Source organism: Trichechus manatus, unplaced genomic scaffold (genome assembly GCF_000243295.1).
Source record: "Trichechus manatus latirostris isolate Lorelei unplaced genomic scaffold, TriManLat1.0 scaffold00134, whole genome shotgun sequence".
In the NCBI taxonomy this organism is placed as follows: Eukaryota; Metazoa; Chordata; class Mammalia; order Sirenia; family Trichechidae; genus Trichechus; species Trichechus manatus.
The window spans coordinates 3,780,740-3,806,753 of record NW_004444070.1 but is presented as its reverse complement, the minus strand read 5'-3'; positions in this window follow the sequence as shown (position 1 = coordinate 3,806,753).

Here is a 26,014-nt window from a genome sequence, read left to right as displayed (position 1 = left end):
GCTGGATTCAAACCATCAACCTTTCAGTTAGCAGTTGAGTGCTTTAACCTCTATGCCAGCACACTTTTCTTTGTGTGCCTGTAGGTATCCATATTTTTATATATAAAAATAAAGCTCTTGGTAGTAAATGTGCAAGTATGTTGTAGAAATGGAATCCTATTACATGGGAATCTGGCAGTATACTTTTTTTTTTATGGTGAGTGTTTACAGTTAGGTACAGAATTATCTATCATGTGATCTGCACATTAAATTATTTCATTGCACTGACGTGACATACTAACTATACCCAGTTGTCTCATAACGGCGACTGTGTTGCTTGTGAGCTACAGCTGCTAGCCAAAAGGTTGGCAGTTCGAATCCACCAGCCACTGCTTGGAAACTTTATGGGGCAGTTCTACTCTGTCCTATAGGGTCGCTATGAGTCGGAATTGACTCAGCAGCAACGGGCTTGGTTTTTCTTTCTTTGGTTTTATGTTGCTTGTAGTATATAGAATTAATAAAACTTCTCAATGATTATATTTTGGAGCACGGACACTCAGCTTTCTCTCTCCCTAGGCCTGGAAGCCCACCGCACTGTCTCCTGCTGCCGGATCTCTGTGCTGGATCTCTCCTTCCTTGGTGGTGGTGGGCTCCTCCTCTCTGCTCTGACCAATCCCCTTGGTGGGTCACAGTTACCCTATCACACAGTCACCTGGGTGGGAGTTACAAGCCCATGGCTAGAAAGGCCACACACAGAAGTAATAGCACCACACCTTCTGTTCAAATTCCTCGTAACACAGGTATACTCGATAGCTGTTATTTTAATTCCATTTCCAAGATCCGAATATCTCCCTGACAAACACGGTGGAATTATTTGTTCAAATTTCAAATGACAAATACGCACATATTCAAATTCAAAACAATAGTTTACGTACACGTTCAAATTCAAAAGAACATTGATTTTCTTGTTAAATCCCAGCTTGAATTCCAAAATGGAAATAAAACCGAGAGCAAGTTTTTCTATGCTTACTGCTGCAAATTTCAGACAACACTCTTAATACTTAGTTGATCATATTCCATTATTCAAGTAACTTCCACAAACTCATGTGTACTTATTAACTTAAATCCGGATATGAATTGTAAAAATTAAATAAATTCCCTAACAGGCATAGATACACATATTAGGTTCCAATTTCAAGTAACATTGATGTGCTTATTGTTCATATCCAGTTCCAATATCCCATATCTCTGATACAAATCACTGGCATAATTATTAGTTAAAATTATAAACATACTAATGGTCTGATTAGTTAAAATTCTAATTCTACATCCAAAATACAAAAAAAATCCTGGTAAATATTATTAAACTTTATTGTTTAGATTTCAAGTCACACTGGTGTAATTATCAGCTCAAATTCCAACTAAAATTCCCAAACCAGAATAACATTGGAAACAAGGACAGGTACACTTTCTAGGCTCAATACTAAATAACAGGTAAAAATTCAGTTAAAATCGTAACAAGCAAATATCTCTGAAAACAAACTCTAGTGCCAATATTTATTCAAATTCTAAATAATCCTAGTTTACTTATTACATCAAACAGTGGTTTACTTAGTAACTTCAGTAACAAGTATGAGTGCACTTATTTGCTAAAATTAGAACTAATATTGCTTTATTTGTTAAAATGCTAACGCAAATTTCCCAAATCAAAATATTTTTTAAAAATCCAAATAACTTTGATTTAAAAAATCACTGATAGATGCATGCATTCTTTCCAATTTTAAATAACAGTTGAAATTTCAATTCCTACTCCAAAATCTAATGAACTCAAAAAGAAGCCCTTGGAGTACTTAATTACACTAATTACAAACAGCACTGGTATTCTTACTGATTCACTTATAATGCATGGTCGGAACAGCGATGGTAGCCAACTAACGCAACTCTTACAGAGAAGTGGGGCCAAGGAGGGTCACTCCGAAGAGTCGACCCCGGCTTCAGTCCCAGGAGTTTATTTATAGTCAATACAGCAAGCAGTGAAGCAAATCCCAGAACAATGGGCTTTGGGTGAATAACAATAAGTTTCGGGCAAGGGAGAATGGACTTCAGGTAAACAAGCCAATCAGTAACGGGACAATAGGTTTTGGAAAAACAAGTCGTGCCTAATCTCCTTCTCATCGATGACAAGTCTCAATGTCTTGCTGACAAGTCTCAACATGCTGTGTGCAGCATATGGGCCTTTGAGGGGCTGAAGTTGTCACTGGTGTAGCCATATTTCAATGGCACATATCCCCACAATACATATTCCAGATAACAGTGGCATATTTATTGGTTCACTTTCCAATTAAAATTTCAAAATCCAAATAGCACTGATAACAAGTGCAGATCCAATTTTTAGCTTCAAATGCAAATAAAACCTGCTTTAATTATGAACTCGAATTTCGACTTCCATAATCCAACTAGAATAAGCCCTAGTGTACCTTCTGGCAAATTCTGATGACATTGATTAATTTACTGATTCAAATTCAGTTTGAAACACATGCAAATTCATTACTCCAGCTAATGTAAGTTGATTTATTAATTGAATTTCCAACTAAAATTCCAAAAATACAAGTAAGATTGTAACAAATATCAGCACGTGTGTTAGCTGTAATTCCAAATAACACTGGTATACTTATTAGTTCAAATTTTAACGAAAAACTCTAAATACAAATAACTTTGGTAACAATCACCAGTGATTTTGTTTTTCAAATTTCAGATAAAATGAGTGATTAGCTCATATTTCAAATCAAATACCAACATTCAAATATCTGTTAACAAGGATTTTTGCGCTTATTCCCTAAAATACCAAATAACAATGATATACTTATTCAGACTTCAAATGGCAATAACTTACCTATTAATTCTACTTACAAATAACACTTATATTGTTTAATTCTAATCCCAATTCAACTTCCAAAATCCAAACACTTTTGAAAAAAATACGGTACACTTATTAGCTCAATTTTTACATAAAACTGCTCTTTTTTTACTTTTTAAATCATAACTCAATATCTAAAAACTAAATAATGCCAACAACAAGTTCTGCTACATCTGTCAGCTCACATTCCAGATAAAACTGATGAGCTTTATTGATTCAAATTCCAGTACACATTCAAATTTCCAAGTAACAGCAGTGTTACTATTTGATTAGTTTCCAAATAACACAGATGTACTTGGTTTCAATTTAAATTCTAATAATGAAAAACAACTCTACATACGAGTTCTGGTTCACTTAGCTCACATGCCAGCTAACACTGGTGTAGTTAACTAGTTCAACTTCAAATTCAAATTCCAAAATCTAGATAACTCCATAACAAGCATTTGGTGCCCTAAACCAAAAAAATACCCATTACCATCAAGTCAATTCCGACTCATAGCGACCCTATAGGACAGAGTAGAACTTGCCCCATAGGGTTTCCAGGGAGCAGCTGGTGGATTCAAACTGCCAACCTTTTGGTGGTTAGCAGCTAAGCTCTTAACCACTGTGCTACCAGGGCTCCTAATTAACTGCCATTCCAAACAACACTCACATACTAATTTGTTAATATACTCATGCAAATTATAAAATGTATGGATCTCAAATAATAAACATGAGTACATGTATAGGTTCATACTCCAATAACAATGATGTACTTTTTTAATTGAAATTTTCTTTCAAATTCCAATGTCTAAGTAACACTACCAGCAAGCACCAGTGTACTTATTTGGTTCAAATTTTAAATAACACTAACGTGCTTATCGGAGCCTTGGTCAAGCAGCAGGTGAGGGCTTGGCTGCTAATCAAAAGGTCGGAGGTTCACATCCACCATCTGCTCTTTGGAAACCCTGTGGGGCAGTTCTACTCTGTCCTATAGGGTCGCTGTGAGTCGGAATGGGCTGGACAGCAACAGGTTTGGTTTTGGGTTTTATTGTGCTTATTAGTTTATATTCCAATTCCAATTCAAAACTACATTTGTCCTTATTATGCAAATCCAAATTTCACATGAAGAACTTTCGTTGTACCGCGTGTTCAGTTTTTTCTTTCTTAAAATGTGTTTAATTTTGCATAACTCAGGGATATTTCTCTTGATTCAAACCAATATGAAGAAAAACAATGGGGGAGGGACCTTAGAGTATGAGTAGAACATTGTAGGAAGATTATTATACCCTACTATTGGCGTTTATGAAAAAAATACTTTTTTAACATGATAGAAATCAAATAATATTGCATTACTTTATAACCAAAAAAAAAAAAAAAACTGTACCTGTTGCCATTGAGTTGATTCGGACTCACAGTGACATTATAGGACAGAGTAGAACTGCCCCAAAAGGTTTCCAGAACTGTAATCTTTACGGGGGCAGAGTGCCACATCTTTCTCCCACGGAGCAGCTGGTAGGTTCGAACTGCCTACCTTTCAGTTAGCAGCCAAGCTGTTAACCACTGTGCCACCAGAGTTCTGTATTACTGTATAGCCTTCATTATGGCACATGAATAAATATGAAATTATTTATTAAAACGTTCACACAACATGAGCATTTTATAACCGAACTCTATATCTCTAATTGATATAATTAAATATTATCCATGGAATAAGATTATGGGGAGGAATACGTCCCTGAACACCTTTTGTTTTTTCTAAAAGCGTGTAATTGAAACATATGACCCATGTTAAAGTGTAACTTCCCAAAAGTTACATGATTCACACACGTAACCAACGTGTCAAATATTTAACACATTACTGAGGAAACTAACAGGACAGCAAAGTCGGTTCAAAGAACAGTTGAGGAAAAGGTTTATACAGTCATTCAGAAAAGGAATGCTCAACTTTGCCAAGTTGGCTACAAAAGATGAGGTAATAAATGTAACTTTGGGTTATCTTTTCTACTTGCCAGAATTCATTGGCACCAAGAGCAGGAGAAAATTATTTACAGCCTACCAATTTTCTAAATGATAGCATATAATAGTATTGATTGTGGCTCCAATTAGTAGTAGATAGTAACATAAACCATATCACAACCCGTATAATAGGGACATATGTTTCAGGGACACATGTTACTTCTCCAGCATGCTTTAAAGGGGACACAGTGATCTTTTTGCCGAATTTCACTTTGTTTAACACCAACGTCTCTCTCTTCTCCTTCACATTGCATTTCATCTCTTGAATTAACTGGAATGAGAACTCACTGCAATAATAATAATAATTACTGCAATAGTGCTTTACAAATAAGTATCACTTGAATACAAAAGCTAAATTAGGTAACTGCTGTTTATAAGGTGAGTCCCTGGGTGGTGCAAATGGCTAATAAGCTCGGCTGCTAACCTAAAGGTTGGAGGTTCGAATCCACCCAGAGGTACTTCACAAGAAAGTCCTGGTGATCTTCTTCTGAAAAACTAGCCATTGACAACCCTAAGGAGCACATTTCTACTCCGGCACACATGGGGTGCCGTGAGTTAGAATCTACTGGACAACAACTGTTTTTTTTTTTTTTCTTTTGCTGTGTATCATAAACATCATCATCTCCACAATTATTAATAGTTACCACGTACTATTCTTAAAGGGAAAATAAATAGTGACCTTGTGAAATATAAATTGGGTTACCAGGAGTATCTGAGATTTAGAAAAGAGACGGGTATAGCCATGTGACTTAAGAATATTCTCTTCTTGCTATGGGATTCTCAACTCTGTTGTTAGAGTGTTGGGAGAAGTCAGGCAAGATTATCAGGACTCTGAGCTTCAGATTCTCCAAGAGGGACATGCAAATAACATAGCACCAGCCACCTCAGGCTGTTGATACTATCAAATTAACTAGCATCCTTGAGAATTCAGCAGAATGTGTGGCACCAAGTAAGCACACAGCTGTCAAGAGCCACCTTATCAATTCTTAACCAAAGGTCATATATAGATTATAATGTTTACATGTTTTATATTTCTCGTGACAATAAGATACTTTGTTAAATATTTTCTTTTGACAGTTATTGGTCTCTACTCATCCAGAGCCAAAAAGAAAGAAGGAAACCAAAGACTCAAAGAAGAAAGTACAGGGCAAACAGTCTACACGAACCACAGCCTCATCTACCCTGAGACCAGAAGAACTAGATGGTGCCCAGCTATCACTACCAACTGTTCTGACCAGGGCCACTATAGATGTACCCTGATAGAATGGGAGAAGAACACAGAACAGAACCTCAAATTCCTAAAAAAAACAAACAGACCTACTGGACTGGTGGAGATTGGAGGACTTCCTGAGACTATTGTCCACTCTTCAAACCTTGAACCAAAACTAACTTCTGTGGTCACCTTGTATCTAAAAAACAGACTGAGTCACAAAATAATGACTATCACTCATAAATACTGAGCTTCTTTAAAAAAATCATCTACATGAGACCAAATGGTCAACAATGACTTTAAGATGAGAATGTAAGGGGCAGGGAAACTAGATGAATGGAAACAGAACAACCAGAATGGAAATAATGAGAATGTTCATGAATTGTTAAGAATGTAACCTACATCACTGAAAACACAATAAAATCTATACATATGTATAGATTCTTCTGCATTAAGTTAAATATGTATAAAAATATATTCTTCTGCATTAAGTTTTATTAAAATTAACGATGGTAACTCTCTGATCAAACTACAGTATACATTTTGAAACATAATTACTTAATTATTAAATAATGGCACCAATTTAATCAATACAACATAACATATATTTTCTATTTTTTAAAATCTTTAATTTCTGAATATGTATTTCTTAATGATAGAAGTATTCCTTTGTGTTCTTTGGGAAGAAAAGCAACTAAAATTAAGTTGATTTGACAGCTAGAATTTTTATCTCTGTTAACAGGGAAAAACAAGTTAACAAACATCTATGTGAAAATGTATGCATTGACGGTATGTAGAATAAATATGTAATGATATGACAAATCATAGTGGAGGTTCTTGTTTTAGTCCCATAAAACAATGCAAGAAATCTATTTTTTTCTGTCTAATCTCCCTAAATCCCTCAATATACTTTGGAAAATAATTTCTAGTTAGTTGTCATCATAGAAAAAATAATTTAACCTGTTCTGTCGTTATTTTATAACTTACGTCTCACATGGTATCTTGCACTCCAAGAAAAAATGCCTTAAAATATTAATCCACAGATCATTTTTCAATAACATTAAATGAATGAAGTTATCTTTCATGAAGCAGTTAACTGACATTCCTTCATGTGCTGTAACTGCCTAAAGTGAGAATTATTTCAATGAAGATATAAACATTAAAGTAACCAAAAGTGCTGAACACACATCTAAACCAACAAACCAAAGTCTATCAATGGTTCCTAACATTTCACCTTCCTTCTTCAATACTCCAACTTTTTTTGTTTATGCTAAAAAAGGATGTTGGTAAAAATATACCCTACATATAAAGAAAATATGAAAAAGTAACATTTTTAGTACCTTACATGGTTAAAGTTCACACCAAATTTCATAAAAAAACGTACAGGACGGTGTGATTATTTTGTGTTACTAGCGCTTGGAATTTTAGCAGAAGTTACGGCTTTTTAATGGGTCCCATATTGCACCTTTTGTATGTAATGCAGCAAATGAAAATTGATTTCAGCTCAGTGATACTTAGTAACTGCGCCCTTTCAGAACAAAACGATATCCCAGAAATTCAGCTGGGAATTATACAGAAATGATAGTCATTAACATACAAAAATGGTCCATTAAGAAAATCTTAGTTTATTATGAACAGATTACAGGTGCAAATTTATTAAGAAAAAAATTTCTATTCTGAAACGTTTAAGCAATACCTAATTATAAGGTTAAAACGTTCCTGTACAGAGTTTAAAATATGATTTGATTCGAAACCTGAGTAATATTCCTTTCATGCAAGGTCAAGCATTATACAGTCCCTCGAGGCTTGTTTTTTTGTAGCCCTGGTGGCGAAGTGGTTAAGAGCCCAGCTACCAACCAAAAGGTCAGCAGTTCGAATCCACCAGACACTCCTTGGAAACCTCATGGAGCAGTTCTACTCTGTCCTATAGGGTCACTATGAGCTGGAATCGACTCGACGGCAATGAGTTTGGTTTGGGATTTGGTGAAGCATGTTTTAGGGCTAGCGTTTGACTAATTAATAAAAGAACTTGAACCTAGGATTGGAAATTCTTTGAAACAAAACAACAGAAACTGGAGAATACTAATAAAATTGTGTACCACATTAGACAAATTTTTATACCTTACTTGAAAGTAAACGGAGCCCTGGTGCTGATGCTCAGCTGCCAACCAAAAGGCTAGTGGTTCAAACTCACCCACAGCTCCTAGGAAGAAAGACCTGGCAATCTGCTCCTGTAAAGATTATTGCCTAGAAGACCCTATGAGGCAGTTCTACTCTGTCACATGAGGTCGCTATGAGTCAGAAGCTACTCAAGGGCACCCAACAACAACACTTGAAGGTCAAGGATTAATACTTGTAAAGAACGGAAGAACCAGGGGGACAATTTCACATATTTCTAATATGTTGGAAATGCTCCCAAGAAGTTTCTTTCAATTTCCATAATAATATACACTAATTTTCATGTAACTGCTTAGAGAGAATTCATTTATAAGTAGATTAGGCTAATTTAAAATTAGAACACAACTAATAAGTTTTTCATTTCAAGTCAATTAATAGAAACGGCGTGGTTGACCTGAAGTTTTCTGAAATGATTCCATCTCAATCCGGAGCCTCTCCAGTTGAGAATCTGTACAAGCATTATTTTCCTATGATGGGGGCAGACTGACTCCAAGCAGATTCACAATCTGAATTACTCCCATAAACGATGCCTCTAAGCACCGCACCGTTCGCTTTGCTTTTTCGATGCTCATGGACGGTGAGAGTGGAGGCTGGCCATCAGACCTTGGTTGTTTTCACTGTTCTTCCCAGCACTGTAAGAAAACGAACAACCAAACATACTCTAATGTTTTTGTTGTTTTGTTATACCTCGTATAACAACACTAAGATTTATTAACCACTCAGTAAGTTGTTGTTGTTGTTGTTAGGTGCTGTCGAGTCAGTTCTGCTTCATATCGACCCTATGTACTATAGAACAAAACACTGCCTGGTCCTGCGCCATCCTCACAATCATTACTATGCTTGAGCCAATTGTTGCAGCCACTGTGTCAGTCCATCTTGTTGAGAGTCTTCCTCTTTTTTGCTGACCCTCTACCAAGCATGATGTCCTCCTTCTCCAGGGACTGGTCCCTCGTAGCTCAATAAGTAGTTAGTTTTTAGTCCATGTCCTTCTTAAGAAACTAGACTGAGCTTTACAGATTCACTAAAAGCTAATTTTAACAGTTAAGTCTAGATGGATGGATGGATGGATGGATGGATGGATGATGGGGAGAGGGGTGATGGGGGTGATAGAAAGCTGGATGATAGAGAAACAGAGCAAGAGATATTCTATTTATATAAAAAACAAAAACTGAGTTGTGTAGATTTATTGAATCTAATTTAGTAGTGTTGAAATAATCAAAACTCAAAGCAATTGAAACCTAAGGTTTATTCTCAGCAGTTACTCCATATGCATATAAGGAGACCATTCTGATTCCATAAAGGGCAAATGGCTTGAAGTAGGCCGATTACTATGAGGTTATGAAGAGAAGAGGAAGGAGAAGAATAGAAGATCAACGATGGGCTAATCCTAACCCCTCCCTTGGACCGAGATCACCTGACATCAGGTCACAAGATGGTCTCTGGCCCTCCACCCCCCTGCAGCCATGATAGCTTTTGAGATATAAATTAAGTGAGCCTAGCTTCCAACAGGAAATAAAAGATTAGCAACTTTGGGGGAAAACAAATAAAAAAGCTGCTGGCACAATTTGGTGAGAAATGTTTATGGTTAATATTTGGTTTCATGGGTAAGAAAAACTTTAAAATCCAAGTAAGATGTCTGTTATTAATTTTTCTCTTCCACAACAGTTAAATCTCTCTGTACAGAGATAGAGAAGAGATGAGATAAAGATGAGAGATACAGCTAGAGACAGATATGAGAGATAGAGATAAAGATGAGACACAGAGATAGAGATGAGAGAGATATAGAGATGAGATACAGAGACAATTATTTTCTATAAAGTGAGCTTTTCTTTACCTATTTTTCTTTATTTTTACCTGTCTGTCCATCTGTCTGTCTGCCTATGCCCTCTTCCTCTTCCATTGGCCCTTGGAGCACCAAACATCTGGTTCTCCTGTCTTGAATTAGGAATCATTCAGAGATAGCTAGGCAGTTGAGTGCTACAATGAAGAAAATTTAGGTTAATTGTTTTTAATTAACCGTGAATCCATTTCTTTCCCTGTACCATAATTATTGGTTATTATAAGAGCTATTTAAAAAAAAAAAAATTCTATTGTTGGAGACATTTTCCTACATGAGCATATCATCTTCATTATTCCTGTTAAAACTTTGCTTCCCATTGTCGACACGAGACATTTCCTGCTTAGAAAATTGACGAAGCTCCATGTTGCTGCACGCAGACTACAATCATGTATCTACAGGGAGATGTGTGGTTAAACCCAAGCAGAAAATTGGCAGCTCTCGCTATGAAATCAACCTACTTGTATCGTCTTTGTTTCTGGATTTGGAGGGTATGTCCAGAGATTCTCGTCCACTCTTCCAGTTTGACTCCTCTGCCCAATATGGTGGAGCCCTGTTGGCCCAGTGGTTAAGAGCTCGGCTGCTAATCAAAAGGTCAGCAGTTCAAATCCACCAGACACTCTTTGGAAACCCTGTGGGGCAATTCTACTCTGTCCTATAGGGTCGCTATGAGTTGGAATGGACTCGACAGCAACAGTTTGGTTTGGCTGGTGGCTCACTGGTTCAGTGCTGGGCTTCTTTTGGTTAGCAGCCCACCAGCCACTCCAGGGGAGAAAGATGAGGCAGTCTGCTTGTATAAAGATTACAGCCTTGGAAACCCTATGGGAATCGACTCAAAGGCAACAGCAAAGGGTTTGTTTTTTGTTTGTTTTGGGCCAGTATGGTGCTTGGTTTTTCATTTCTCGACTGTTCTTGCACACTCTTGCCTGAACTGGTTAAATGGACACAGCTTTCCCTCTTACCTACATTGTCTTCTCTTTCCTTGTCCCGACACTCACTTTCTGCAGTCTGGCTTCATTAGCTTTGTGCGTGTCCTCTATTTCCAGAAGAAAAAAAAAAATCAAGTCCCAATTTTAACGAAATTAAACTACACCTGAATTTGTACAAAGTCAGAGCTCCTGAATGGAACTTCTAATCAAGGAGCAATTAAATTGTCAATCTACTTTAGCCTTCTATTTGGTCTGCCCTTTTCTTCAAAATCCCCTTTTCTTCTTTCATTCCTATAACACAACACTCAAAGTCTAATACCTACGTAAAAAATATTTCACAGACCTCACCAGACAATTATTATGGGCATTTGCTTCTTATAAGGCTCCACTTTGTATTGCTGTTGTGTGCCATTGAGTCGATTGTGACTCCCAGTGACCCCGTGTGACAGAGCAGAACTGCCCCGTAGGGTTTTCTAGGCTGTAATCTTTATAGGAACAAATCACTAGGTCTTTTCCCTTCAGAGCGGCTGGGCAGATTCGAATCACTCACCTTTCGGTTAGCAGCCAAGCACTTAATTGTTTTGCTACCAGTTATGACTGCATAAATGTGCCTATTCTTTCAACCGTCTTAATCACAAAGAATACTTCAACTGCAGAAACATGTGTCTTTGTCAAGGAGGAATGGAACAAATCGATTGACAGTTATTTGCATTTTCCTCTTGGACACAACTAACGCCCAAAAATCCATTGCCATCAAGTGGATTCTGACTCATAGCGACCTTATAGGACAGAGTAGAACTGCCCCATAGTGTTTCCTAGGCTATAATCTTTACGGAAGCCGACAGCCACATCTTTCTCCCTCAGAGCAGCTGGTGGGTTCTACCAGTCACTCCCTGAAAACCCCACGAGGCAGTTCTACTCTGTGCTTTATGGTCGCTATGACTCTATCGCAACTTTTTTTTTTTTTTAAATCTTTACGGAAGCAGATTGCCACATCTTTCTCCTTTAGAGTGGCTGGTAGGTTTGAACCACCAACCTTTAGCTTAGCTGTTGGGCCCTTAACCACTGTGCACCAGGGCTTCTTAAAAACCAAACCAAACCCACTGCCATTTGTTGAGTTGAGTCTGACTGAGAACGACCCTATAGGACAGAGTAGAACTGCCCCATAGGGTTCCCTAGGCTGTAATCTTTGCAGATAGCTATCCTTCTCCCGCAGAGCGGTCAATGAGTTTGAACCACTGACCTTTCAGGTAGCATCCAAGCTGTTAACCACTGTGCCACCAGGGCTCCATAGACGCATCTCCACAAAACCGAAAGAGAGGAAGAGCAAAAGTTGTTGAGTTAAAGAGGAACAACCCTGTGTCTTTTCAAATGCATTATACACTCCGATCATAGTCACATAAATGGGTAACCAGACTATAGAACAGACTTGACAGCATTTTGTTGTTGTTGCTTTTGGGTGCCTTCTAGTCGATTTTGACTCATTGTGACCCCATCTGACAAAGTAGAACTACCCCTTAGAGTTTGCTTGAATGCAGTCTTTATTGGAGCAGACTACGAGGTCTTTCTCCCACAGAACCTCTGCGTGGGTTCAAACCCCCAACCTTTTATTTAGCCGAGTATTTAACCGTTGCACCACCAAGACTCCTTTTATAATGTTTGGAGTTCATTATTTTTAAATAAACAAAAATGTATAATTTTTAAATGAGGGGATAGTTGTTGTTTTTTTATATTCTGTGACCCAAATTGTATTTAGTTTTCATTTTCTAATAATAAAAAAACTATAAGATTAGAGGAAAAAAAAAGTGTAGTGATATCTAACAAGAAAAGGTATATTAACCAAACCAGTTGCCATCAATTCAACCCTGACTCATGGCAACCCCGTGTGTGTCAGAGTAGAACTATGTACCATAGGGTTTGCAATGGCTAATCTTTCTGAAGTAAATCATCAGAACTTTCTTTTGAGGTGCCTCTGGGTGGACTCGAGCCTCCAACTTTTTGATTAGCAGCCAAGCACCTTAACAATTTGAACCACCCAAGGACTCCAAGGGTATATTAGGCAGGAAAAAATAAATTACATGGAAGCTTTCCTATCATATTAATTAAACATACATCAAAATCCCAGCTTGCCCTCCTAGCCAGCCAGCTGCTGTCAAGTCAGCGCTGACTCATGGTGCCCTACGTGTATCAGAGTAGAATTGTGCTCCACAGGGTTTTCAATGGCTGATTTTTTGGAGGTAGATTGCCAGGCCTTTCTTCTCAGGCACCTCTGGGTGGAAACCAAACTTCCAAACTTTTGATTAGTAGCCAAGCACTTCACTATTTGGCCCATCCAGGGACTCCTAAGGTATTTAATCTGAGACAAGTCAAAAGACCACCTAAAAACAAGCTTTAAATCTCAATGAAGGCTCATATTTTTGACCCAGTATGGATGAATCACAGCCTGTACAAGCCTCCTTCAAACGACCAACTCCAAAAGCTACAAGGTTACAATTCAAAGCTCGGGAATTAAAATTGTTACTGATTAACACCGTCGTCAGTCTTCCGGATGGTTAACGTTTTTATTGGTCAGTTCATAATTGGTGTCAAAATTAGCCTCTTATGTAAAACCTATAAACAAGAGACAGAAATAATAGCCCCTGTTTGAATTATGTGCATACTCAAAAGAATGATACCACCAGAGTTGTGATGAGTGCCAGCCTTGCCAATTTCTATTTCCAAAGTCCTCTTTCTTTCCTAAGAAGAATAATACAACATGTCACAGAACTTCACTAATGGGTATCATTGCTTCCAACGTTCTGATTCATGTCGACTTCAAAAAGCTACGTAGTAAAGGAAGAAGCTGGACTCGCAATTTCAAGAGTTACTCATAAAAGCTTCTGAAACTGTTGCTCTTACGAATGCTACGTGTTTTATTAAACCTTCTCTCAGACAAATAATTTTACCTACCATCTCATATTTTGACTCAATTTCCCTACAGCAAGAAAAGTAAAAATAAAAACACCTTCCTTTCTTTAAAATGTGTGACATGCACTTTTCCATTCGTGAAGGAAATGAAAGGATGAATTCCTTATACTGACAAAATTTATGGAACTTGGAGATATTTTGCAGCACAGCTAATACGACTAAAACTTCCTTGTCTGGGGATAACAGCTAGCTTTTGTTCAAAATACAGAGCTTATATCAGCACAGTCAAATAATGAAGGAGATCAGTTTAAATAACCCAACTATGTCCGTTCTCTCGACAAGGGTGAAGAGTGAGCTCTTCGGTGATAGAAATAAAATGTGTGTGTGTGTTGGTATATGTTTGTATGTGTGTTTATACACACACGTATATTTAGTTTTGTTTTATCTCTAGGTAACATAAGGAAAGATTATACTTGGAAGACTATTAACTCTGAAAAGCTAATAGGGCTTTGTGGTTGTTGTTGTTGAGTTTCATTGAGTCAGTTCCCACTCATAACGACCCCATACACAACAGAATGAAACAATGCCCTCCTCACAATCTTTGCTAAGTTTGAGCCCATTATTACAACCACTGTGTCAGTCTATCTCATTGAGGGTCTTCCTCTTTTTCGCTGACCCTCTACTTAACCAAGCATGACGTCCTTCTCCAGGGACTGATCTCTCCTGATAACATGTCCAAAGTATATGAGATAAAGTCTTGCCATCCTCCTGTCTAAGGAGCATTCTGGCTGTATTTCTTCCAAAACATATTTGTTCATTCTTCTGACAGTCCATGGTATATTCAATATTCTTCGCCAACAGCATAATTCAAATGCATCAATTCTTCTTCCATCTTCTTTATTCATTGTCCAGTTTTCTCATGCATATGAGGCTATTGAAAATACCAAGCCTTGGGTCAGGTACACCTTAGTCCTCAAAGTGACATCCTTGCTTTTTAACACTTTAATGAAGTCTTCTGCAGCAGATTTGCCCAACGCAATACATTGTTTGAATAGGGCTTTGAGTGGTGCCCAAATAAAATGAAGGGGTTAGATTTTAACCAGAAGTATCTGGACCTAAAGAGTTAATTCTTTGGCATTTTTACACGATGATTTTATAATTTATAGTGTATGTCAGAACATGCCTGGGAGAGAAAGAGGAGCCGGTAACTATTACACCAAGACAAGAGATATAAACTAGAATTTTTCCATGCACATGGAACATATGGTTGACCAAGCTTTCTATGCTAATTCACATTGTGAAGAAGAGATTTTGAGGGCAGAAATCACAATATTGGTTTGTGTGCAAGAATGACAGACCAATGAATAAATGCAAAATGAGAGGAATAAAAGACAGCATATCTCAATTATATATGTTTTAGAAGATAGAGTTCACTATAGTTTAACGTTATCATTGTTCTTGTTAGCTACCGTTGAGTTAACTCCAACTCATGGCAACCCCACAAACAACAGAAGGAAACACTGCCTGGTCCTATGCCATCTTCACGATTGTTGTTATGCTTGAGTCCATTGTTGTGGCCACCGTGTATTTTGGATGCTTTCCAACCTAGGGGCTTCATCTTCCAGCACATTATCAGACGATATTCTGTTGTGATCCATGAGGTTTTCATTGGTTAATTTTCAAAAGTAAAGTCACCAGGCCTTTCTTCCTAGTCTGTGTCTGGAGGCTCTGCTGAAACCTGTCTACCATGGGTGACCCTGCTCATATCTGAAATAATGGTAGCATAGCTTCCATCAAGCATCACAGCAACACCTAAGCTACAACAGTACCAGAAACTAACAGATGGGTGGGTGGTAGAAAGTTTAATGTAGAATATCATGATCAGTGGGTATTAAGATTATTAAATTTACAAGTGTATTTCATCCAATTCTGTGCTAAAGGTTTTCATATCCCATATCTTCTTTCTGAGAATGCATTCCTGGGGTTCATTTATATCAATTCGGAAATCTTTATTCAATATTGAGAAATCTGTTAATTCAGTTACTGTAGTGGATAAACTCTCCTGCAGCTTGTCAGTTTAAATGCATCTATTCAGCCCACAATTTTGAAGTATATACTTCAGGGAATACGGAATTCTATATTGACAGAAAATCTCTCTTCTCATTTGGATTTTGTAGGCACATTGTGTTTCTGATGGGAATTGAGCTATCAGTCGGATTGCTGTTTCTCGGTAGGGGATCTGTCTTTTGTCTCTGGTAGCAATTGGGTTTAATGTGATACATGTCTTAGTTATCTAGTGCTGCTATAACAGGAATACCACAAGTGGATGGCTTTAGCAAAGAGAAATTTATTCTTTTACAGTCTTGGAGGCTAGAAGTCCAAATTCAGGGCACCACCTCCAGGGGAAGGCTTTCTCTGTCTGTCAGCTCTGGAGGAAGGTCCTTGTCATCAGTCTTCCCCCACCTAGGAGCTTCTCAGCGCAGGGACTCCAGGTCCAAAGGATGCGCTGTGCTCCTGGCACTGCTTTCTTGGTGGGTATGAGGTGCCCCTGTCTCTCTGCTCACTCCTCTCTTTTATATCTCAAAAGAGACTGAAGATACCACCTAATCCTGTAGATTGTGTCCTGCCTCCTTAACATACTGACTCTAATCCTGCCTCATTAACATCATGGAGATTAGGATTCACAACACGTAGGATAATCACATCAGATCACAAAATGGTGGACAATCACATAATACTGGGAATCATGGCCTAGCCAAGTCAGCACACATTTGTGGGCACACAATTCAATCCATAATAGCCCATAACCAGGGCTCATCTGTACTCTGCCCATTCATTTTACTCCTACACAGTATTACCCATCATCTCCTCCCACCCTCTCTGCTCATTTTGAAATAAAGGGGCCCATGATGGCATGGCATATGGATCCAACATATCTTGTAGATCCCTCTGTAAGCCAGACCCACCTATGTCTTTGGTTACCAGCAGGTGTCTTAGTGTCTCTCATGGATTAAGCTGTGTCCCCCAAAAATATGCATATCAATTTGGCTAGGTCATGATTCCCAGTATTGTATGATTGTCTACCATTTTATCATCTGATGTGATTTCCTTGTGTTGGAAGTCCTATCACTATGATGTAATGAGATGGCTTAGTGGTAGTTATACTGATGAGATCTACCAGATTAGATAGTGTCTTAAGCCAATCTCTTGAGATACAAAAGAGAGAATCCAGCAGAGAGAGAAAGGGACCTCATACCACCAAGAATGCAGTGCCAAGAGCACAGTGTGTCCTTTGGACCTGAGGTTCCTGCGCTGAGATGTTCCCAGACCAAGGGAAGACTGATGACAAGGACCTTCCACTGGAGCCGACAGAGAAGAGAAACCCTTCCCTTGGAGCTGGTGCCCTGAGTTTCGACTTGTAGCCTACTGGACTGTGAGAGAGTAAACTTCTCTTTGTGGAAGCCATCCACTTGTGGTCTTTCTGTTATAGAAGCACTCGGTGACTAAGACAGTCTCCTAGTGCTGCTGTATGTAACACAAGTACCACAGAAGGGTGCCCTTAAAGAACAGAAATGTATTTCCTCAGGTTGGCCCTTCACTCACGGCAGCCCTATGAACAATAGAACCAAATGCTGCCTGGTCCTGCGCCATCCCCGTGATCAGTTGTGGATGGACTTTTGTGCTTCATAGGGTTTTTGTTGGCTGATTTTCAGAAATAGATCGCCAGGCCTTTATTGCTAGTCTGTCTTAGTCTGGAAGTTCTGTTGAAACTTGTTTAGCATTAGAGCAACACAGAAGCCTCCACTGACAGGCGGGTGGTGGCTGTTCATGAGGTGCCTTGGCTGGGAATCGAACTCAGGTCTTCTGTGTGGAAGGCGAGAATTCTACCACTGAACTAGCACTGTACCACCACTGCCCTCAAAGCACAGTCAGTATATGAAAATTTATAAATGAGGGTCAAAATGAGTGAAAACAAAAAAAAACAAACCCGTTGTCGTCGAGTCGATTCCGACTCATACCGATCCTACAGGACAGAGTAGAACTGCCCATAGGGTTTCCAAGGAGCACCTGGTGGATTTGAACCACTGACCTTTTGGTTAGCAGCCATAGCTCTTAACCACTATGCCACCACGGTTTCCAAAATGTAGAACATTTTCTTTATAAACTATGTATGTAGTTCTTGATAGTTATCTTGCTCATTTAAAAATTCACAGAAATACATGTTTTATGACCAGCTCTTGTCCTGTCAAGGAGCCCTGGCGGCGCAGTGGTTAAGTGCTCAGCTGCTAACCGAAAGGTTGGCAGTTTGAACGCACCAGCTGCTCCGAGGGAGAAAAGACCTGGTGATCTGCTCCTGTAAAGATTACAGCCTTGGAAACCCTATGGGGCAGTTCTACTCTGTAACACACGGGGTCACTATAGTTGGAATCAACTCAAGGCATTTTTTTTTTCTAACATTCTTGTCCCCTCATACATTTGTCTGTAATCTAGGGTTAACACAGTAAGTGATTGTAAATGGTATAAGTTAAAACGTGAGTTTTAGAAATGATTTCTTCTGGAAGCAGTATGTGAAAATCTAAATAGTCATTGCCTTCGGTCTGAAAAGAGTTATGCAAATTCAGGTCCCCAAAGAAAATCAGAATGCTGACCTAAATGAAAGAAAATAAAAATGATTAAAAAAGAAATGTATCGTTTTTCTTCTGTTTGACGATTGCGATTATATCTAAATATTTCTGAGACCAAGCCAAATAAGTGGAAAGAAATAAATTCGATTCACATCTAATATATCTAACAATAGGTTAGAAGGAGTAGAGTTTGTGTGAAACTGACCTATTATATAAGTGATCACCATTAATTAAAAGCATGCATGTTTTCTGATATAATAGGTTTAAAACATACCATTTGACCCATATGGATGATTTGACAAGTGATTAACCTTGAGTGAACAATTGAACGAGAATAATCAGAACATACTGACATAGTCAACTTTTTAAATGATTTATGTTTTTGGTACATAGCAATCATATCTCAGCAAACAGATTAAACCATCTTTACACAAGTAACGCGCGCTTTCTGTGTTTGTTTGCCGGCTGTTTTCTCCCCTTTCAAGGTATTTTCATAGGCACAGCTATGCCTTTTTTTTTTTTTTTTACATGTTGCTATGAAGAAAAATTAGCATAGCCTGCTTTCAAGGATGCCTTGCAGAGGGAAGGCGAAATCAGCAAACAAACTCAGACGGGAGCGTTATTTGCATGAAAATACGGTATCGTATTCATGTAAACAACATGTGAGAAGAAAAAACAAAAAAGATAATGCTCTATAATTTTGGTGTAACTGGGTGTTCTTCATTTTCTTGCCCCTAGTAGAAATTTTGTGATTGTACTTTAAAATCAGTTTAAAAGACTATTTTCTAACATTGTCTATCTTGCCTTCACCTATACCTAATTTTCCCAGTAATTTAGGGTAGAGAATCTCAGCAAGTAAATAGGTATTCTTTTTCTTCTGTTTTTGACACGTAGGTATGTATCTGTGCTGTATCACTGATGAAAGGATCCCTTACACTAATAGAAAAATAAAACACCACCCTATGCCTTCCTATTCATGAAGTTGATGGAAGGGTAAAAGTATCATTAATTATATAGACAGGGTGTATATACTTTTAGCATCAGCTGAAACCACAAAATTATAGCTTACCACCACATTAGTAAAAACCTAAAGAAAACACACACACACACACATTGGAAGGGATGCCTTATAAATGTCAGTCATTATTCAGTTGCTGCCCTACGCCTTCATTAGCAATAGCCTTTGACATCCGAGCAGAAAAATCTTCTTTCAGAACATTTTAAACTAAGCACTCCAGTAAAATGAATCCTGTAAGTCAGACATTACCAGCGAACTTAAGTAACCTTTTTTTTTTTTTTAATTCTCTTGGTTCACACAGATTTGTCATTTAAAAGGTACATCAGTGAAAGGAAGAGATCCAGAGCATCAGAGAAAGTGGGTTGTCCCTGCTACTAAGTTTGATATCACTGATATTTCCTCAAACAAAGCAAACTCTCATTATATAGTCATTTTATGTAATGTTAAATTAAAAAATCCTACTCAATTCTGACCATTGAACTTGTTTAAGCCTCAAAAATTATGAAGGGGTTGAGGCACGCATCAACTAGTTATCGAATTTTAAAAATAGTTATTTTCTTGTTGTTTTGTTGGCCATCTTGGCTAATGATTACTCATTTTATTTTTTAATACAGTAAAGCATTCCAATTAAAAAAAAAAATTTCCATCGAGTCTACTCCAGCTCATGGCTACCCCATGTGTGTCAGTGGAACTGTACTCCATGGGGTTTCCAATGGCTGATGTTTCGGAAGTAGATCACCAGGCAGGTAGACTTGAACCTCCAACTTTTCAGTAGCAGCCGAGCATGTCAACCATTTGCACACCCCAGGGATGCTTGCAAAATAAATTTGTATGCATTTGCCACAAATGAAGAAATTGAAGTTGTCAAAGAGCACATTCCACTTGGATTCACAATTAACGCCCATGGAAGCAGCAGTCAAGAAATCAAACCACATATTGCATTGAGCAAATATGCTACAAAAGACCTCTTAAAGTGTTCAGAAGTAAAGTTGTCACTTTGATGACTAAGGCACGACTGACCCAAGTCATGATATTTTCAATGGTCTCATATGCAAGCAAAACCTGGACAGTGAAAAAGGAAGACTGAGGAAGAACTGATACATTTGAATTATGGTGTTGGCAAAGAATATTGAAGATACCATGGACTGCCGAAAGAATGAACAAATCTGTCTTGGAAGAAGTACAGCCAGAATGCTCCTTAGAAGCAAGGACGGCGAGACTTCATCTCAAGTAATTTGGACATGTTATTGGCAGAGACCAGTCCCTGGAGAAGGACATCATGCTTGGTCGAGGGTCAGTGAAAAAGAGGAAGACCCTCAACGAGATGGATTGACACAGTGGTGCAACAATGGGCTCAAGGATAACAACAATTGTGAGGATGGTGCAGGACTGTGCACTGTTTCGTTCTGTTGTACACGGGGAAAAATTATGTATTCTTAGGGAAATGAAGTCACAAATGTTGATATTAGTCAACATCAATCAATTCATCCAACTGTCTACCTTGATAGATGAAATTTACATACAAACTCTTCAATACCCCAATCCGTATTGCCCTATTATGTGTGGTGTGTATGTGTTTGTATGTACATCTGTATGTGTGAGTGTTCGTTATAAAAATTGGGGAGAAGAAACACATGGAATTATAGGAATTAAAATTGCCGTGTAAGTAATTTCAATTTACCTAAACAACTAAATATGGGCCTGATGAGTCTAACTAAAAATTAGTGTTCTTTCTATTGTGAGATTCTCTTATAACTATTGTACAACACCACCTAGAGTTAAATAGAAAACCAAAGAACCCAAACCTGTTGCTGTCGAGTTGATTCCAACTCGTAGTGACACTACAGGACAGAGTAGAACTGCCCTATAGGGTTTCCAAGGCCCAGCTGGTAGATTCGAACTGCCGACCTTTCGGTTAGCAGCTGAGCTCTTAACCACTGCGCCACCAGGGTTCCAGAGGTAAATACAAATAAGTTTAAAATGGAAGAATAAATAACTGTCACACGACACGAGTAAACAGCTGTAAAGATCTAGTTTCATCTCCTAGTGATAATTTCTCATTTCTGTATTTGTTTTCTTGAATGTTATGTGTCCACCAGGAATAAGATGCCTCCTGTGTATGTCAGCCATGGAGGGAAATAGAGATTATAATCCTCTCAATGATACAATGTCTTGAAAGTTTGCCTTTCAAATCTTTGTACAGGAACTTAATTCTGAGTGAAGCTTTTTACACAGAATCAAACTGACAAATTATTTCTTGTTAGTAGATATTTCCCATGCTCTTGTGGGGGTTTTCATGATAAAGTTTTGGAGCAATAAGCATGTATATCGAGGGGGGCATCAAAATTCATTAACATTAATACTAATAATAATATCAACAAACAGGATTAGTGTTGGGACTGAAGTCCAGCACAATCTTTCCCTTAGCTTCTGGTTGTTGGTGTTTCTTGCTGTTGAGTTGATTACAACTAAGAGTGAGCCCATCCATGTGTCAGAGTAGAACTGCTCCATCGGGTTTTCAAGGCTGTGACCTTTCCGAAGCAGATCTCCAGGACTTTCTTCTGAGGTGCCTCTGGGTGGATTCAAACCACCAAACTTTCCACTAGTAGTTAAGCACTAAGCCATTGACACCATCCAGATATTGCTCGTTAGCGTCTTGAGGTGTTTTCACGTCCCACTCACTTATACAGCTCACAGAGAAGATAAAGTACGTGCTCTGCAGCTGATGGTTTTTTTTTTTCTCCCTGCTATTTTGTGAGAGAAAGTCTGGACATGGTTTGCATTCCATATTCTTGATTGATGTTTCCGATTCCAAATGTTTCAATGGCAGTTTCTAACTTTGCATACACGCACACACACATACATATGCACACACCTGTATATACGTACACCTGTGCATATGCTTGTGTATAAATAATTGGCAATGACCGTATACCTGATGGCACACACCGAATGCCATTTTAATAAATAGCATTACAGCATTTGGGTGCATATAATTCGGCTATTTCTGTGTCTGAACATTAGCTTAGGGAAGCAGTGATTTTTTATCTGGTTTTAACAGATTCTATTCACAGCAAAATTTCCTTATAGTGGATGACGCTTTCATTTTCTATCCTCTTAGGTGCCAATCCTCTCAATGAAGGCATTTTAAAAATCTAATATTTGACATATGAATGTATTTAGATACCCTGAAGGTAACCATAAGGTGCCCTTGTGGCTCAGCAGTTAAACTACTTAGCTGCTAACTGAAAGGTTGGTGGTTCGAACGTACCCAGAGACTCCATGGGAGAAAGACCTAGCAGTCTGCTCCTGTAAAGATTACAGCTTTGGAAACGCTATGGGGCAGTTCTACTCTGTCCTATAGGGTCGCTATGGAAAGTAGTCTGAAGCTGTCAATTAGATGTGTGTTGTGAGTCGAAATTGACTTGAAGGCAACTAATTACAATATGATTCATTGTAGATGAAGACAGATTGTCTCAGGCACAGAATGGCTCGTGGGTACTTTGTGTGGGAGGGACAATTATTTGTATACAATACATACTCAACAACTAAGAAATTAAGAAATGCAATTTTGTAAAGGCTGTTCTTGACCTGAAAACAGAGTCCCACGTGCATGCATAGCCATAGATTCAGCTCCAAAACGTATTATACTGACATTTCAAAAAGCTTGGCATATTATTTTAAATCAAAGTTGCCTAAAATTTTCACCACGTTTTTATATTGTGCATTCTTTGAAATACATATTTTTCAACGTCTCCCGATAAATGTCTTAGATTGTGTTGCATTTGTCTGTAGTCATTTTGATTCTGAACCCCTGACCTTACCTGATCCTCAGTCCTTATTCCTAGTCATATTTAATTAAGTATTCCCGATTAGCATTCTAATTTGATCCTCAAACTTGACAAGGCTTTGCTGAGATTAAGATTTATTGCATTAACTTGTTTGGTGTTCTGTTCTCAGTGGAAATACAGATATTTTTTAAAGCCCTCTCACCTGCTTTCTTCTTTAAAAACAATGAACCAATATAGGAGCAATTCATAAAAGGAACACTAACCAGGATCCATACTTTTTTCTTGCCTTCCAATTATTGACGCAGTGTTTGTGGTATGCTTGTGTACCCAGAGAAAACACAATGCAAGTTTTCCCTTGGGGATTATTGTTTAAAATCCATGGGATTTAAGATATGCCATGATACAACATCACCAGTAGGAACTCAGGGTAAAAATGCAGTCCAAGGCTACAGGACCTTTCAGGAAAAAATAGCTAATTGGTTATGACTGCGATTAAACTTCCTGTAGAGCTGAGAACTGGCAGAAGAAGAAGCAAAGCAGTCTAAGAAGAAATACCACCAGAATGCTCCTTAGAAGCAAGGATGGAGTGACTTTGACTCGCTTACTTTGGATGCGTCATCAGGAAAGACCAATCGCTAGAAAAGGACATCATGTGTGGTAAAGTGGAGGGCCAGTGAAAATGAAGGAAACCCTCCTTGAGATGGATTGACACAATAGCTGCAACAATGGGCTCATGAAGATGGCGCAGGACTGGGCAATGTTTCCTTCTGTTGTACATAAGGTCATCATGAGTCACAGCCAACTTGTCAGCAACTACAACAGTGCTAATCCAAAGCTCAAATTCAGTTGAGTATTCTCCTGCTGGAGAACTTCGATAATAAAAACGTATACCATTGCAGTTTACGCAAATATCGGAGACGAGCTTGTCCAACTCCTTCATTTCATTAAATGGGGAAACTTCCTAAAATGAGACCAACCGGTGCTTGGATCAGTTAGCCAATAATCGGTGGACCCCTGGAAAATAACCAAGGTCATCAATCTTGTTCTAATGCTCTTACACTGCGCCATGTTGCTTTTGGCAAAGTGTTACATCAGATCGGACCAACAGGAATACTAATTCTAATAATAGCTCTCACTTAATAATTGCTACACAATGTTTTTTTTTAATACAATATTTTACTGTGAGTTTTTTTTTTGTTTTTTCTTTTTGTCATTATTGTACTTTATTTTTTATTGTACTTTAGATGAAGGCTTACATAACAAACTAGCCTCTCATTAAACAGTTAGTACACATATTGTTTTATGACATTGGTTACTAACCCCGTGACATGTCAGTACTCTCCCTTCTCAACCTTGGGTTCCCTATTACCAGCTTTCCTGTCCCCTCCTGCATTCTAGTCCTTGCCCCTGGGCTGGTGTGCCCCTTTAGTCTCATCCCATTTCATGGGCCTGCCTAATCTTTGGCTGAAGGGTGAACATCAGCAATAACTTCATTACTGAGCTTAAAGGGTGTCCAGGGGCCATACTCTTGGGGTTTCTCCAGTCTCTGTCAGGTCAGTAAGTCTGGTCTATTTTTGTGAGTTAGAATTTTGTTCTACATTTTTCTCCAGCTCTGTCCGAGACCCTCTATTGTGATCCCTGTCAAAGCAGTCGGTGGTGGTAGCTGGGAACCATCTAGTTGTGCTGGACTCAGTCTGGTGGAGGCTGTGGTAGCTGTGGTCCATTAGTCCTTTGGACTAATCTTTCCCTTTTATCTTCGGTTTTCTTCATTCTCCCTTGCTCCAGACCAGGTGAGACCGGTGGACTATCTTAGATGTTTGTCTCGGATTTTGATCTATGTTATCGTTGTTGGGTGCCATCAAGTCAATTTGGACTCATAGCAACCTAGTTGTACTGGACTCAGTCTGGTGGAGACCGTGGTAGCTGTGGTCCATTAGTCCTTTGGACTAATCTTTTCCTTGTATCCTGTTCTCTTCATTCTCCCTTGCTCCCGAAGGGTTGAGACCAGTGGAGTATCTTAGATGGCCGCTCACAGGCTTTTAAGACCCCAGACGCTACTCACCAAGGCAGAATGTAGAACATTTTCTTTATAAACTATGTTATGCCAATTGAGCTAGATGTTCCCTGAGACCATGGTCCCCACATCCCTCAGCCCAGTAATTTGGTCCCTCAGGGAGTTTGGATGTGTCTATGGAGCTTCCATGACCTTGCCTCGTACAAATTGTGCTGGCTTCCTCAGTATTGTGTACTGTCTTACCCTTCACTAAAGTTACCACTTACCTATTGTCTAGTTAGTGTTTCTCCATCCCCACCCCTCCCCTCCCTCATAACCATCAAAGATTATTTCTTTTTGTGTGTAAACCTTTTCATGAATTTTTATAATAGTGGTCTCATACAATATTTGTCCTTTTGTTATTGACTTATTTCACTCAGTATGATGCCCTCCAGATTCATCTATGTTGTGAAATGCTTTGCAGATTCTTCATTGTTCTTTTTTGTTGCATAATACTCTATTGTGTGTATGTACCATAGTTTGTGTATCCATTCATCTGTTGATGGGCATCTCAGTTGTTTCCATCTGTTTGCTATTGTGAACAATGTTGCCATGAACATGGGTGTGCATAT